We start from the raw sequence: 15,654 nt of genomic DNA on the forward strand, positions 1-15,654 counted from the left end.
AAAACCATGGTAGCTTGGAGTTTCATGTAACAGTAAGTATGGTGGAAATTCTAATGTAGTGCTGTAATGTTCAATGCCTACATAGTCTCCCAAATAGATTTGATAGCTGGGGGGGGGTGGGGGGTGGATAGGAGGATTAGAAAACCTCTATGTTTTTCATGGTGCTTGTCATTGAATTAAATCTAATGTATATGTTAGGGGTACACTTTCTAGGGCTTTGAAATTTCTCTAAGAACAAAATGTCTGGTGCTTAACTCAAAACAGAGGCAGGCCTGCCTCTCTATGAACTTTGCATTTACAAGTTATGATCACTGCCTTCTCTGGCAGACATTCTAGAAACCACACTATATTGTTCAGAGGAGAAGGTCATCGTGAAGTTCAAAGATCCGGACTACATTTCCTTCCATTCAAATTGAGTTGATCACAGACAGAATACCTTTGGAAGGCTGAGCTTTGCATTTAGGATTCTTACTGAACTCAATTCATTCAGCTAAGTAGCCTCCCAGATCCATAGGTGGTTCTGAATAGGACTGTTTGATTAAAAAATGAAAAATGTTACTATTAATTTTCTTCTAACCATCAATCCCAAAACTGTACTGACAAGTTTAGTATTACTATTAGATTAGAGCAACCCAGTATCATCTCTTTGGTGCCTTTAGGGTTTTGAAGTGTAAGGGCTAATTGAATTTGTTTGAAACAGTAGAAACACAAACTCAATAAATGATTGCTGTTATAAAGCAGCTGCTCCCTTTCAGAGAATCACTATGTCCGTCTTAAAGACCTTTGGATAAAGGGTTAGACATTCAAAGCATATATATATATATATATATATATATATATATATATATATATATATATATAATGATATATCATAACAGCTTGGCTTCTTAGATTTTCAAATTCAAGTACAACAGATAATATTAAGCCCTGACTAAAATCAAACAACTAACATTATTTTTCTTAATATTTCAGTCAGGAGTTACTAAAAATGTTTCAAATACCAGTGATAATTTGTGAAGAAGTAATGAGCTCCAAATACTTTGTCTTTGTAAAAATATGGCAGGTTTGTGTTCCAGAATCAAACTATTTTTTAATAATGTAGCATATATTAAAATGTGTTTAGAATGTTTAAGAATTAGACTAATGGAAGATAATGTATACTCTTGGGGGAAATAAACCACAAATTACATAAATTGAATGACCTTAGCTAAATTTCACATTTAACATTCCTTTTGTTTACTGTAATACAATGTGTTCAAGAACTCATTACCTGGTATTCTTTTAGGGAATTTTAATCAATTTACTCCTTTCAGCAACCATAAATAAGATTTTAGTCACCCTGCAGGGGGAAAAAAAAAGTGTTGTTCCTTTTCCGACATAACATCAAACATCTGCATAGTTTAGTAATCCAAGACAACTTGCCTCATAGCATCACTCAACAATTATAATTCCTGTTCAATTTTCAAATCAGTACATGCTTTGGGACTTATAGACTAAGTTGCTAAGTAGGAACATATGGTGCACTACTGCTCCTGTGATGTTGCTGCAAGCAAATAGCATAATTCTAAACTTGAAATGATTTTTATAGAAAGCCAATGCTGGAACGGCTCCAGAAATGGAAGTACACTGTAAAAATTAATGATATTCTTTTAGACAGTCCCACAGGGCTCTTTGGCGCTATCTACTGCATGCATTCTAGACCTCTTAAGTGGGTGTATACAAATCCTTAAAATTTTTTTGCATATAATTTTATAATTGATAGGCAGCTTTTAAATTGAATATACCACTTCATAATAAGCCTGACAACTATGTAATAAAAACCCATGACATTTCCACTTCTCTCTGGCTCCATTCTTGGAATATTGGCTATTTTCTCCTTTAATAACTAAAGTGTGCTGGTCACTCACTACTTTAAAAACCACTTAAATTTTTCTTACCCTGGATAGAATTTGAACCACGCAATGCAAGATTTCTTTGTGTGTTTCCAGACCCTGGCTAAGGGGACCGATGTTGCTTGATACGTCATGAAATCACAGGTTCGCTCCTGTATAGATTGTGGGACAGTCTGAGTGGGCTAATAAAAGGAAAGCCAGGCTGAGGAGTGGCCAACAGTCCGTCATAAACTCATTCCTTTCTCATTCTTAACCTATCATGTTTGATTGACCAGTGTGCCAGAGTACACAATGAGGCAGAGAAGAATGGCCTTTCCACCGGAGCTCAGACCCTTCTCCACAATCTCCCAGGCCCACTCACATTCACGTGCCGAAAGGGGTAAATTAATTAAAACTCAAGCCCCTTTCTCCAGGCCCTAGCATTATAGTACCTTCCACAGTTCATTATCTGTGATTGTACTCAAGACATAAATGTGTATTTGAATTACATATATCAAAGGAAACAGAAGAGGAGGCTGGTTGTCTTGATCAGAAATTTCTATGGCACTAAGGTTATTTATTTTTAGTTTTGAACATATACCATTACTTTTTCTCATTCTTTCTTCTATGGCATTTCCCAGAATATTGTTTTCCATGGCTGCTTGTTTGTTCCAAGCTTTCCACCCACATGGGCAACATTTTTCACAGGTTCTCTGACACAGAAACTCCTCTCATGCATGCCTCACTTGGAGTACTGTGTGAAAACTGTGTGAAAGGACTGGGTTTTATTTTTGTTTTTTGTTTTTTTTGTTTTTTATATATACTATAATCACATGGTATGGGGATCAGAAGATTTTTCTGTGTCAAGTAATGGAGAAGCTTTGGTTACTTGACAACCGTATTTTCAATAAGTCAGTTCCTCCTTGACCTTAGACTTTATTCCACTAGACCATTTCCTTCTGTTTGGTTCCCATCCCTACCCCCTTGCTTCCTTTATTTCTTCCTTCCTTCCCTTCCTCCATCCTTCTTACTTTTCTTTCTTCCTCCTCCTTTCCATGAACAGTTATCCTTTAAGCATGAGCTAATTTTTGTTGTTAATTCTGGACATCATAATAAACTCTAAATATTAAATGACCTGAGATCCTATTTTAAATTATTTTCATGCTGTGGTCAGGTTTCTTTCTCTGCTTCTTTTCTCTTCCCCCACTGAAATTGTCTCTTACGTGGGCCCTCAAATATCAAGATTGAAAAATAACCATGATAAAATAAAGCAATATTATTTTTTCCTAGAATCTTACAACTAAGCATTTGACATACATTTCACACCATACATTTTGAATAAAAAAATCTGAAGAGCATCTATATATCTAGGGCAGTTCTTTCATGTTAGTTTCAGATTTGATTTTTAACTTCACTGAACACCTGTCCCTGACAGCAGCTTAGACTCAACATATCAGTTCATCAAATCGAAATTCATCACCTTCAAACTACTCCCTCACCCCCTAAACATCTCTTTTTCCTATATTGCCTATAGTCATTTGAGTTAGCACCACCTACCCAGTCACCCAAGACAGAGCCGTGGAGGCTCCCTAATCACTCAGCCCTGAGTTAATCTCAGGGAGTGTAGATTCTATTATACTTTTTTGCATAAGTTTTGAATCCGTCTCCTCTACATAATTACTGCCTGGGCTTCATGGTTTCTCATTCTGGTGTCTCATCTCATTTCCATCTTTCCATTTCTCCTCTCACTGTTGCTGTTCCTTACTCACACACCTCCGTGACTCTCTAGCTTGTGCAGGTCTGAGTTATCGAGGCACATATTTGCCCCTCTGTGGCACATAGCATCTAGAATTGGTACCCATTTCACTGTCTTGCCCAACTGACTGTGAGCTCTTGTTTCTTTCTGGATCTCCTGTGCCTAGAATTATGTGTATGCAACATTTTTTGTTGAGAGATGAATAAGCGAATTAAAATATTTTGTGTATATTTCCTCGTCACATTAATTCTTTGAGTCTTCTAACTTGCAGTGATTTTTCAGCCCTGCATTGTAGACATTTAGTAGCGCCCCTCCATCTGGTGTTAGCATCTCAACACATTAACAAAAGGCACCAGCACTCCCACCTCCTCAGAGAATCAATCATTTCAAGTGCAGGACTCAAAGAATTAATGTGATAATAAACTAGATAATAATATATAATTATTCTTACAATAATACTGTAGTGCTGTTTGTCATCAGCACTACAGTGGCAGTGGAATCAAGAGGACTCTCCAAGTTCCTTTTTATACAATATTTTCTTAAATCTATTCGAATTATGATGTTTTGAGATTTGCAAACATAGCAATAATTTATATATATATATATACACATATATGTATATATGTGTATATATATATATATATCTGGAACCTAACTAGATTCCTTTAAATATATATATATACATACATATATATACATATATATATATACACATACATATATATACATATATATATACAGATAAACACTAATTCTCATCACCTCCTTTCACACTTGAGTGCTACTTTTTTATTTTTTGCTGAAGATTTTATTAGGCGCAGGAGAACAGTGTGTTTTTCCAGGACCCCTCAGCTCCAAGTCCAATCGCGTTTTCAATCTTAGTTGCAGGGGGTGCAGCCCACCATCCCATGCAGGAATTGAACAGGCAACCTTGTTGTTAAGAGCTTGCACTCTAACCAACTGAGCTATCCGGCCACTCTATATCTATATTTTTAATTATATATTTTCCTAATGAGAAAATTCTCTAAGCTAAATGTAAATGAGATATAACAACACGGCCTTGGAAGTAAAATTTAAAGAGCTTTTTTGAGAAAAAAAATTCTTCACTATGGGCCATAAAATTTCCATGATCATGACATAAATTTGAACTATAATTAGACCAATTACTTTCAGATTGGTTCCTTTTGGCAGAAATTTCAGGAGTAAAGTCAACTTGACTTTTTGACCATTGACCCAATAAAATGGCAAAGCTGCCGTGCTTTGAGTAATCTAGTTAGTCCAACAAAGTCTGGCATCTTAACAAGCTCAAACTAGTTACTCAAACCAGTCTTCAGTGTAGCATTCAAATGATTACTCTGCGCTGTCCCAGAGGTATTCATTACAGACAAAATTGCTCTTGTTTCCTTGCATACAAGCTGAGTTTTCAATGGGAAATGAAAGGATGCCTGGAAAAATAGGCCACCTAATTAAGTTAAACTACTCTAGCATTTGGCTTGACATCTTCATTACTCAAAATTAAAAAGATGCTTCACTTGAGCACACAAGTTACTATTGTTTATGTTGTTTTCCTCCTAAATTGGCTTCTTACATGGAAGTCTGTTTTTCAGAATTATATCTTGAAATAGCTCACATATTTCTTACAGTTTATAAGAATGTCTTAATAGCTGTATGGATACTGAATATGGGCTCCATACAAATATATATCTTAGGACTGTTGAGAGTCAAACATACATCAGTTTTTCTGTATATTTTCTTGATTATTTACATATTGGTGTGGTTGAACGTTAGATGATTCTTTACCCACCCAGTCTTTATGTATGATTATTATTACTATTATTGCTATTATTATTATTATTATTTTAGTTGGGCATTGACTGTTAACTATAAATGATCATTTACATGAGAAATATGAAATCCTCAAAAAAAAATTTAAGAGTAGATCGTGAAATTTAAACTGAAATTCATTTGTCCAGTAGAGTGTTTTACATCAACCTCTCTAACGGGGCTATTTCAGGGACATTTTAAAACATAAACATATGTAGAGCACACCATCTCCTGAATGCCAGTTCCCACTCATTGACACTAATGAGGCTGCTGACAGGTTAAATGTTGTGTATCATATACATTTCCAAGCTGTGGGATTTGTAAATATAACTAATTTTTTATTTCAGAGAATGAATGTTTGTTACTGAGTATGCTTGAGAATTTTATTATAATTGTCAAATAGTACGCTTTTCAAGCATTAGGGAAATGAATTTCAGTGATAAAAATTATGAAAATATCTGAATGGAATAGCGCTGGTGGTGAAAACAGAGTCTCAAAGCATCAAGCTCCATGTGGAGGATCCTTTGCTCGGTGGGCGACTGTCAAGTGACACCAAGACCCTTAGGCACTGGGAAGAGATGTCCTGACTCTAGTACACAGCCTGACCCATTATATTGTACAGTCACATTTCATGCATTTTCAAAACAGCCCTTTGGCTTGTTTAAAATGGTACTTTGAAGATAGTTTTACTTCAGCATGTGAATTTATGAAAAACTAAGTAATCCTTCCCGTTAAAATTTGCAATGTATATAACATGATAGATTTTTTTTTTCTGGTGCTTATTATAATCAACCTGTCACTAAAAAATTTTACAAAATGAATATGATGTTTAAGTTAAGAGTAGTAATATGTTGAATAATGTCATCTGTCTCTGACAGCTCCATTTCCAAGACACTTAAGGACTGTACGAAACACCCCCCAAAATTTTAGTGTGCCAATATATCAAGAAGAAGTGATTTTGCCCATTTTTAGTATAAGAACACTGAGGCCTCGAAAAGCTGAGGTTGTTTTCCACCCAGCCGTATCTCTTCTAAGACCTCCTTCATAGCCTCATCTGCCACCCCAAACACCTTTAAGACAGTGTCAAGTTTCCCTTTGCAGTTTCAGTTCCTCGCTTTTGGAGCCGATTTAGCTAGACTTCCCAGAAACACAAAGAGGGTTTCAGTTTAACCTTCATCTATATCCATATTATTTATTTCTTTCTCCTGTGTTTTTTCTGATCTATGTTATTTCACAATTTGGATATAAAGATTTATTACCATAACCCTAATGGTTTGAAAGTAATTGGCTGTCTTGGAAAATATCCTCCATATATTCCTTGTTGTTTATAAGTTACGATAATTGATCCTTTTGCTAGTGAAGTCAAACAAGTGACTTCTGAGTTCTAAAATCAAATTATACAAGTGGAATAGCCTGGTCTGAAACTCACAAGGGCTCTGATAGTCATGCTTTGAGGCCAATAAGAAGGCTTTCCTGTATGCGACGGGGCCTCCCAGCATTTCAGGAGAAGGCCCTCCCTCAAGAAGACCTAAGCCTATTGTGAGTTGTTATTTTCTGAACTCACAAAGTGCAATGGTCTTGAAGGGATGGGGGTTTGGTCAGGAAATAGGGTTGTGGGTGTAGGGCAGGGCCAGCAGCCTTATATAGAAGTTACCAGTAGGAGCAGCATGGACTTGGGTACTGTGAGTACCCAGCTGTTTATTTCTTATGATCTAACTTCAGTTAAACGTCTTGCTTGTCCACAGGGTGGTAAGTTTTAATAGGAAGGTTCTGCTTGGCTGGAAGTTTAGGTTAGCACTCCCCTACCCATAATGTAATCAATGAATTATATCCATAATAATAATAGTAACTGTCAGCTGGCAGCTACTTGTATCTGACAAGGAACTAAGCAAAGGCTTTGCATACATTATCTCACTTAATCCTTACAATAATTCAGCAAGGATGAGGGAGGTAGAGTGATGGGCCAAATATCAAAAATTGTAAATATCAGAGCTAGGATTCTGGCCAGGGAGGGCCTAACGCCCAAGTCTGACTCCATCCTTTGTCGGTGAGGCTTCATTTTATTTTAGAACTTTTAAGTCAAACGTTGATGTACTAACCTCCATTCTTGTTAATACTGAGATGACTGCAGTGTGTTATATGTGTAGGAATACTCTGAAAACAGTAGGTTAAACCAAATGAAATTGCAGACATTTGACTATCTTTTACCTACAAAAGCAATAATTTTGTATCTGTTCAAACACACCGAAAAGCTGTACAAGGTCAAGTGTTTATTTGCTATCCTTGGCTTCTTTTGTCCAGAGTGGTGAATCCTTCCTTCCCCTCTTTTCCAGCCTTTTCCATACCTTTACCACCACTGCTGTCCCATGTCCTCTGTATTCTCACTACTTTTCTTGCCCCAGAAGGTAACAAAATACAGGAGGTCTTTCCACAGAGGATGCCTCACCCTTCCCACCGCTCTTCCCCAGGGATCCCACTTCTGGGTAACTAACTGAAGGATGAGGGGTTTTATCTCCATCAAACTGAGGGAATTGTCTCCAATTGAGTTTTTCTTCCATGTCCCCATCGTTAGCCCTACATCAACGTAAGCTTTCTTTGTAGCAAAGACTAGGAAGTGAAATGATCCTCAAACATCTAGGGATCCGCTTGCAGTCGTTTCCTGGTAAATGATCCAAAGAGTAGGTATTGCATGTCAAAGTACAATGAGTAGAAACAGGAAGCTCTCTGTCCTTTTTCTGGCCCCCTTGATTGAGGGAGGAGCCAGTTCAAGAGCCCAAGCCATCTGCTTAGCTCTTCTCCTCGGCTAATCTGGCATTTTAGTGAATAATGTGTGTTTACATATCCAGCATTTATTTTACTGATTTCTACACAGCAGGCGAAAATGAAAAGAATGGCCATAAACACATCTAGCATGTAGTTTTAAGTTTACGTATCAAATATGTACATGTAAAAATAGGCCAACACTGAATGTTCAGCTCTGTGCTGGCTGCCTGCATATACTTTAGCAAATAAAACCTGACCATAAACAAAAATCAATTTAACTCAGGTTTTAAAAAATTCGTTAAAGCTGGAAGGCTGTACCTATTTTTAAATGTTATATTAAAACCCAAAACATTTTATTCAATTTTTAAATGAAAAAAATCATTGTAATGATGCTATGGGTTTCCCCTCTGCCCAGCTAGTTCTCTAAATACAGTCAAATCATTTAACCTCTTTGGGGCTCACTTTTCTCATCTGTAAAGTGGGAGCATAGTTTCTGAGTTCTCTTGAGTGAGTATTCTGTGATTCCAGTTCAGCAAAAATATAGAACTCTAGAATACTATCTTAAGGAAAAACACGCATAAGGTTATTTATTACGGTGTGCTTTGTAACAGAGAAAATTCAGAAACACCCTAAATGTTTGGTAATAGGAAACCAATGGAATAAATTATAGAACATACACACAACAATATAATATACAGCCATTTAGGCAATGATGTAGATGATATTAATTGGCATGGAAAATTATTCATGATCCATTTTAAGTGACCAGATTAAATTATATGATACTATAATAATACTGTAGCTAACATTTACTGATTCTCTTATGAGCCACTATATTACTCAAATTTATTTACATTGCCACATTTAATCCTGATGTGCCCTTAATGAATTGAATACTATTACCATCCCCATTTTACAGATTTGGAAACTGAGGCTTAGAGGAATTAAGTTACTACATATACTAAGAGATGAATTGAGATTTGCATGTAGCATTTCTAGCTCCAAAATCAGAACTCTATGATCTGAATTTTGTTATTAAAAACAAAAACAGAAGCCCAAAACAAAATAGCCAGTGGGGACTAAAAAAATCTTGGAGATACACGTTTTAATAGTGTGGTGTTTTGGGTTTGGTTTTGTTTCTGGATGGTTGGATTAAGGGTTTTTTTTAATGCGTATTTTGTTTTTTCTTCTGGTTAACGTGGATTATAAAATGAAGCAAAAAAATGTAGCACTAAATCTCAGAACGTATGAACTCAATGTGATAGTTGAAAACATCTGGAAAACTAAAAAAAGTATAAGCTGCACTTATACGAAAAATTGTGTACTAAGCAATTAAATTTAAACGTTTTAATTATCCGCTTTAAACAATGAATACGGAATGATGACCTATTACCGGAAGAACATCCTTGGGCCCCCACCAGGGTTTCAGAAGTAGCTGCTCCACTTCAGTCTGCTCTCCCTAATCATTCATGTGTGGGTTGTGGGTTGTGGGGGGAGTACATTATTTCTTTCCCAGAAGTGTTTGTTTGTTTGTTTGTTTGTTTGTTTTTTTGTTTGTTTTTAGCCAAAAGGGAGGCCCTTATGACAACTGCATACAACACTTGGTTTTAAAATGTCACCTAAAAATACAGCTCGGAGACTCACGTAGGTCCCCAAACAATAGTGAGAAAAAACAAATGTCTTCTCCATTTTAGTATCATTAATGGATTATGGCAGGAGAAATGCCTATATGTAAATGTAAGGACTTTTCTGGAAGTCCCTGGAGAGGTGGCCCTGGCACAGGCGTGATTCACAAAAAAGTGTTGGACTGCCCTGCCCTACCCACCTCTGATAAGAGAGTGCTTGGCTCGCCGTCCCAGGACCCCTGAATCCTCAGAGCTTCAGCCTGTTAACCCCACTTAAGCACTCCAAGATCACCCAACCTTGGCCCTAGGAAGAGCCAATGCAGCATTCTCGGGGGTGGCCTCAAGTTCACCCTGTCTTCTGGTGTCATTTGGGCTTTGCTCACAGGTTTTTCAGTTATGAAAAACCATCATCCAATAAAAACCAGACCCAGTTGAGGCTTGTGTTGGGTCCAGTACCTCAAAGTTTGTTTTGATTGGTGGACCCAATCTTGCCTTTTGAAGTTTTCTTAAAGATTGAAGACCTGACCTTGCTGTTGAACCTCCTTGCTGCGTTGTCTGGACTTGCTCATTTGTCAGTTTTGTGGTCCTCCCTTGAGCACTTATGGTATCTCAGCAGAAGTGTCTGATCTTCAGGCCCTGTTATCAGGGTAATTCTGCTTATAATGCTCCCTTCATCATCATAGCTTCAAATAATTTCTCTTTCATTTACACTCTGATATTACTAAGCCTGACACTTTAAACATGATCTTTATTGCAGCCTAAGTACTTATATCGCTTCTAATTCACTTTCGTTACAACAATCTGCTTCTTATAATTCTTTGTATCTCAAATCATACTTTGCAGGATGCCTTACACATAGTAGGTACACAAGAAATGCTCCTATGGCAAATGAAGCACTCATTGCCTTTTACTCAACACAGGTTACAAAAATTAATGAGCACAAATAAAATAAATGTGCTTTCTACCAAAAATTGCATTTTGATAACTGTTGCTTGAAAAATTAGTACATTGTGTGTTTTTAAATGAAGATGATTTATTGCTATTGTCTAACATGTGAAGAAAGACAAAAAAATTGTTTGCAGGATCATTGGCTTGAGCCATCAATGGCACTGTTGGACAATTCTTGCTGAGTGTTAAGATGATTTATGTAACAGACCGAAGCTTTCCACAGTAATACATTATAGTCTCAAGCTATCAGCCCTTGTTCACGCAGAGACAAAAGAATCTGAAAAATACCTACTTCTGAAGGTCTTCTCAAAAGAAATAAGAGATAATGTTGATGCTCTTTAAACTCTTGCGAGAGAAATCACCATTACATGCAGCATCTTCACTTCTGAAAACATACAGAGGAAGTTTATGATTTTTCTAGTGAACTCCTCAGTTTACTCTGATTTCCATTTCGTTAGTTGAATCATGCAGTGACAATTTTCAATAATAAAAGACGAAGCATGTTTAAACATTAGCGTATTTCTATCAAGAACTTTCAGGAATTATGTTACAGATTAAAAATTAAGGCATTCTGTATATGTTTGATGGCAGTGCTATTTATTTATCTCCCAAATAAAGAGCTCTATGAGAAACATATTTTACAATGTTATAACCATAGCCATATTTTTAGTATATGCATGATTTCATGAAGCCATCATATAATTTAAAGATATGTACAAGATGATATTTTTTGAATTCTTCTGAGTTATGAGACTTCTTGTCACCGAAGATTGAGTGCCCTGTGTAATGATTGCAATATGTGGACAGTGACCCACAAATGCAAGGCCCCTCTGGTGGAGAAACTAGATTTTAAAAAGAGAAGAAGAGGCAAAGGCCAGAAGAGATTTCCCATTGTTTGTTCCTGGTTAGCATATATTAACACTCTATCTAGACAGTATGAAAACATGAATTCTCCATAGTCCAAAGAAAAACCAGCCTAATTAACATCCCACTTCCAGATGTAATAATGTAGAAAAAGAATGAAAAATAAGGACAAGCTGGAGCAAAAGGAAATGTGGGTTGCAGAAGAAGGAAATAATGTAAACAGGATACCCAGGTCATGGAATATGCAAAACAATATGATTAAAAAGGAATGTGAGTATGTAATTAAATGGATAGGGAATGAGATCTTCCAGAAATCAGGTGAGGAATTTGCTTTCCTTTTGCACTGAAATGGAGAGGCTGGGGAAGGTTGGACATGCAGAAGGACAATGGCTGGGAAAGCTTGCAAACAGATCAAGTCAAAACAGATCAGGATGGATCCTCTGTTACTTTCCTAACCCTGTCTCTTGATTTTAGTCTGACAAACGATCCATCTGACTAGCAATGTGACCTCCTTGCCAAGAATCTCCCAGGGAAGACAGCTTTCTATGGACACAAGACAGTAGGTTAGAAAGTATAGCTTTTGTAGCAAACTTAGATACTGAAATCCCAGTTCACAAAGCCATTTGCCTTTTGCCTGGCTCAATAGGAGTGGAACTGTTGGAAACTGAACAGCCTGGGTTGCAGGTCTGGCAGCACCATTCCCTGAACAAGAAGAGTTGTGGTACTTTGCACATGAAGTCATTATCATCTGCTCTTCAGCGTCCTTTGCCTGTTTACAATTTTCTACTATTTTTTTAATTCTTTAATTTCAAAAATGCAATTCAATCCCTTTAAAATAAAGGAGAAATGTTAGCTATTTATGGGAAGTAATTATATGAATATATTATGTATGAATGGGGCTACACTGTGCTTCAACATGAGGTCTGATCAACAACAAGTATACTGACATTCCTTTGTAACAGTGCCTAAATTCTCTCCCATAATGTCCATGGTGGTTTGTTTTCTTTCATTTAACAATAACCGAAGCAATGTTAAAGCTGCCATTTATCAAGAACTTTCTTTGTGGCAGACATAGTATTAGGCTTTTTACCTCGCTTATGTTTTTGCTTTCAATGCTCATAAGAACCCCATGAAGCAGGTTTTGAAACTGAGGCCCACAGGACTAAGAAACTTGCCCCAGAATTCATTACGATACGTGCTGCGAAAACCTGGACGCAGTCCCTTTCTCCTGGACACCAGGGCCTCGATTCCTTCCAACATGCTCTGTGGCCATTCTCATCAATCACGGAAGAGTCCTCTCACCTGGACCAGAATCTGTCGTCTTCTCATCAGAGGAAGATGTAGCACTTTATCAGCTCAATGTGTAAATTCCAATGGTCAGATTTTAAGAACATGACTTGAAATAGTCACGGAGTCTTTTATTTAGAACTATAAAATTACCCTCTTGAGGATGATGAGAAGCTCACATATGTTTCAGAATTAGCCAAGTTTCACGATAGTACAGCCCACCTAATCCACATGACCCAGAGCTCCCACTCCTGGCCACACAGGTACGTGCAGTGTACGGCATATCCCAGCACCAGTACTGTGATGAGACCTCCTGTGTCTGGGACCAGTGATTACGTTCAGGTTAGGGAGAATCTGGTTATGTAGCAATAATATACTTTTAAGTTCTTTGAACCATTTGGCTCTGCAGCCTGGCTATGGTTTAGAGCGAATTACTTTGCATGCTTCTTTATTTCCAATTTACCTTTCTTTAACATGATAAAGATCCAAGATAAAATTTAAAGTATTGGCTAGAATGTCATACCTCTATCCCTAAATACTGTCTCTCTATTTGTATAGACGATGATCATTGTTAACTTTTATCATTCCTTTGGAAGGAGGAAAGCTGTAGGGCTCAGACTGCTGATAAAAGTCTGATCTCTAGGCTGGGATGGGTAAAAGGCACTAGAAAGTGTGATAAGGAAGATATCAGCTTGAAGGTCCCTGGCTATTCTCCTCCAGCATTCTACACCAGAACCCAGACCTATCGGTCTGCAGAGGGCATGGGATTGACTCCGTGGTGGTCACCAACTCAGGTTAAAAAGAAAGCATAGTCCCAAGTCTCGTGAGGCTCTGCAAGGGTGTTAGGAAGGATCAAATGATCTTTGGTCCCAAGACAGTTGGAGAATCAAAGAACCTTTAAACTCCTGGCCTCGCTGAGACTTGAAGAAAGAAAATAAGCCCAAGTCATAAAAGGACCCTGAGTCAGTTGACAAGTACAGCAGGTCCATGTGTCACCCAAGGATGGCCTCACTCAGCCCCTCATCTTCTGTGATCAGAGTTCTGTGATCAGAGTAACCCGCCCCCCCATGCCCTCTATGCCCACTTGTCTAATTAGGCCCTTGCTGATATCCGGGCATGGGACATCAGACCTGCTGTCCCCGAATGACCCTGACGTGGAACCCAGGCTTCCACCAGGTCCTTACTTGATGTGCTACCTTAAGTGGGGACTAGGTTCCAGCAACTTCTGAGTGTCGAGGGGCCCTGAAGCCACCCTTACAAATGCTCTGGGACCTCGGTATCACTATGAGATAGTAAATACAAGCCACTTTGGGATGGTAAATGCAAGCCACTTCAGAGGAACTGGTCAGCAGCCATCGAGGGACACCACACAGCCCTGCCCCAGCCTTTCTTAGGCTGCCTAAGCCTTTATATCTCTACCAGCGTATGTTTGGCTTCCCGACATGCTCAGAGATGAACGTTATGAAGCACATTGTCACCTGGCCAGTGCAGTCTTGGGAATACAGGATATGTATTCAAGCCCATGCAATAACAGTGGTGTATTCACAAACTTCATGCCTTGGAAGAGTTATTTTAGCATTCATTCATTCACGCCTGTAAGCATTTATTCCGTTATTCATTTGGTAATTCTTTAAACAAACTTGTACACTGATTCTAACCAGGCAGCTTCATGTGAAATAAGGGAAAATATTGAATCGTACCCTATTTCAATACATCCCCCCCAACTGTAAATTGTTTCTAATATATAACTTACGATTATTAAGTCAAATTTATTCTTATTAACTTTAAAAAAAATCAAAATAAAGGTGTCTATGTCATGTCACAGATATCAATGTTGAGGAATTAGTATTTAGTCTGGCACTGAAGTTTTTGTAAGTTCTGTGATATTTTGACATTTTATTCAATTGCCATGATACTTTTATATGACATCAATTACACTGTAATAGGCTCATGGTGAATAATGTAAAGAACAGAAACAACCAAGTAACCTTCCGTTGTTAAAATTCTTGATCCACATAACTACCCATTACCGGTTAAGTTGTGGAATCTGTGGTTTTGGTGTATAAGTGCATGGATCAAATAACGTTAATGTGTAATTACATGAAAATAAACCATGTAGCTTAGTTAAATTATAGTACAATTGTTATCAGTGAATGTAAAGTGATACCAATTAAACCTTCCTTAGAACACCACAAATTATGATTTAACTACTGAAGAAATTCTAGAATGTAAAGTTGTAGTATACCACAAGTAGAATATCCCTAGGTGTGTTCAGAGGCTTAATGGCATTTATAAAGTTAAAAACATCTTTTTCGTTTATCACTGGCATTAATTACACCTTATTCAGAAATAATTCAAACAGACACCAGTTAACTTCTTGAAAGGTACACATCAATGAGTTCAGACTTTGAAATGTTGACAAAAAAAGACAAAGTATGATTTCTTGTGCTGGATTAATAGAGTAAATATTTTATTTTAGTGGGGTGGGCATTGGGGTGGAATTTGGGACAAAGAAAGACCTGATATTAATGTTAATACTAATTCTTAAATTATGAAATTTTGTTCATCAGAAACAGTTGGGTATTGGCAACTTTGTATCATTCCACCTAATAAAATAGTAGCAATTGAAATACTTATGTAAATATCACAGCAATAAAATTGCCTTCCTCCTTCATATATTCATGACTCATATGTACTGAGCTGATTGTTTACCAGC

At 37.3% G+C, this 15,654-nt stretch overlaps 1 protein-coding gene across 3 annotated transcripts in view; it reads left to right on the forward strand.

The window, feature by feature from the left end:
• Positions 1 to 15,654, forward strand: part of TOX (thymocyte selection associated high mobility group box) — a 295,083-nt gene that overhangs the window by 149,046 nt on the left and 130,383 nt on the right. The window lies entirely within an intron of this gene.

The sequence above is a fragment of the Rhinolophus sinicus genome, chromosome 7 (assembly GCF_057876585.1).
Source record: "Rhinolophus sinicus isolate RSI-liver-muscle chromosome 7, RSI-T2T, whole genome shotgun sequence".
In the NCBI taxonomy this organism is placed as follows: Eukaryota; Metazoa; Chordata; class Mammalia; order Chiroptera; family Rhinolophidae; genus Rhinolophus; species Rhinolophus sinicus.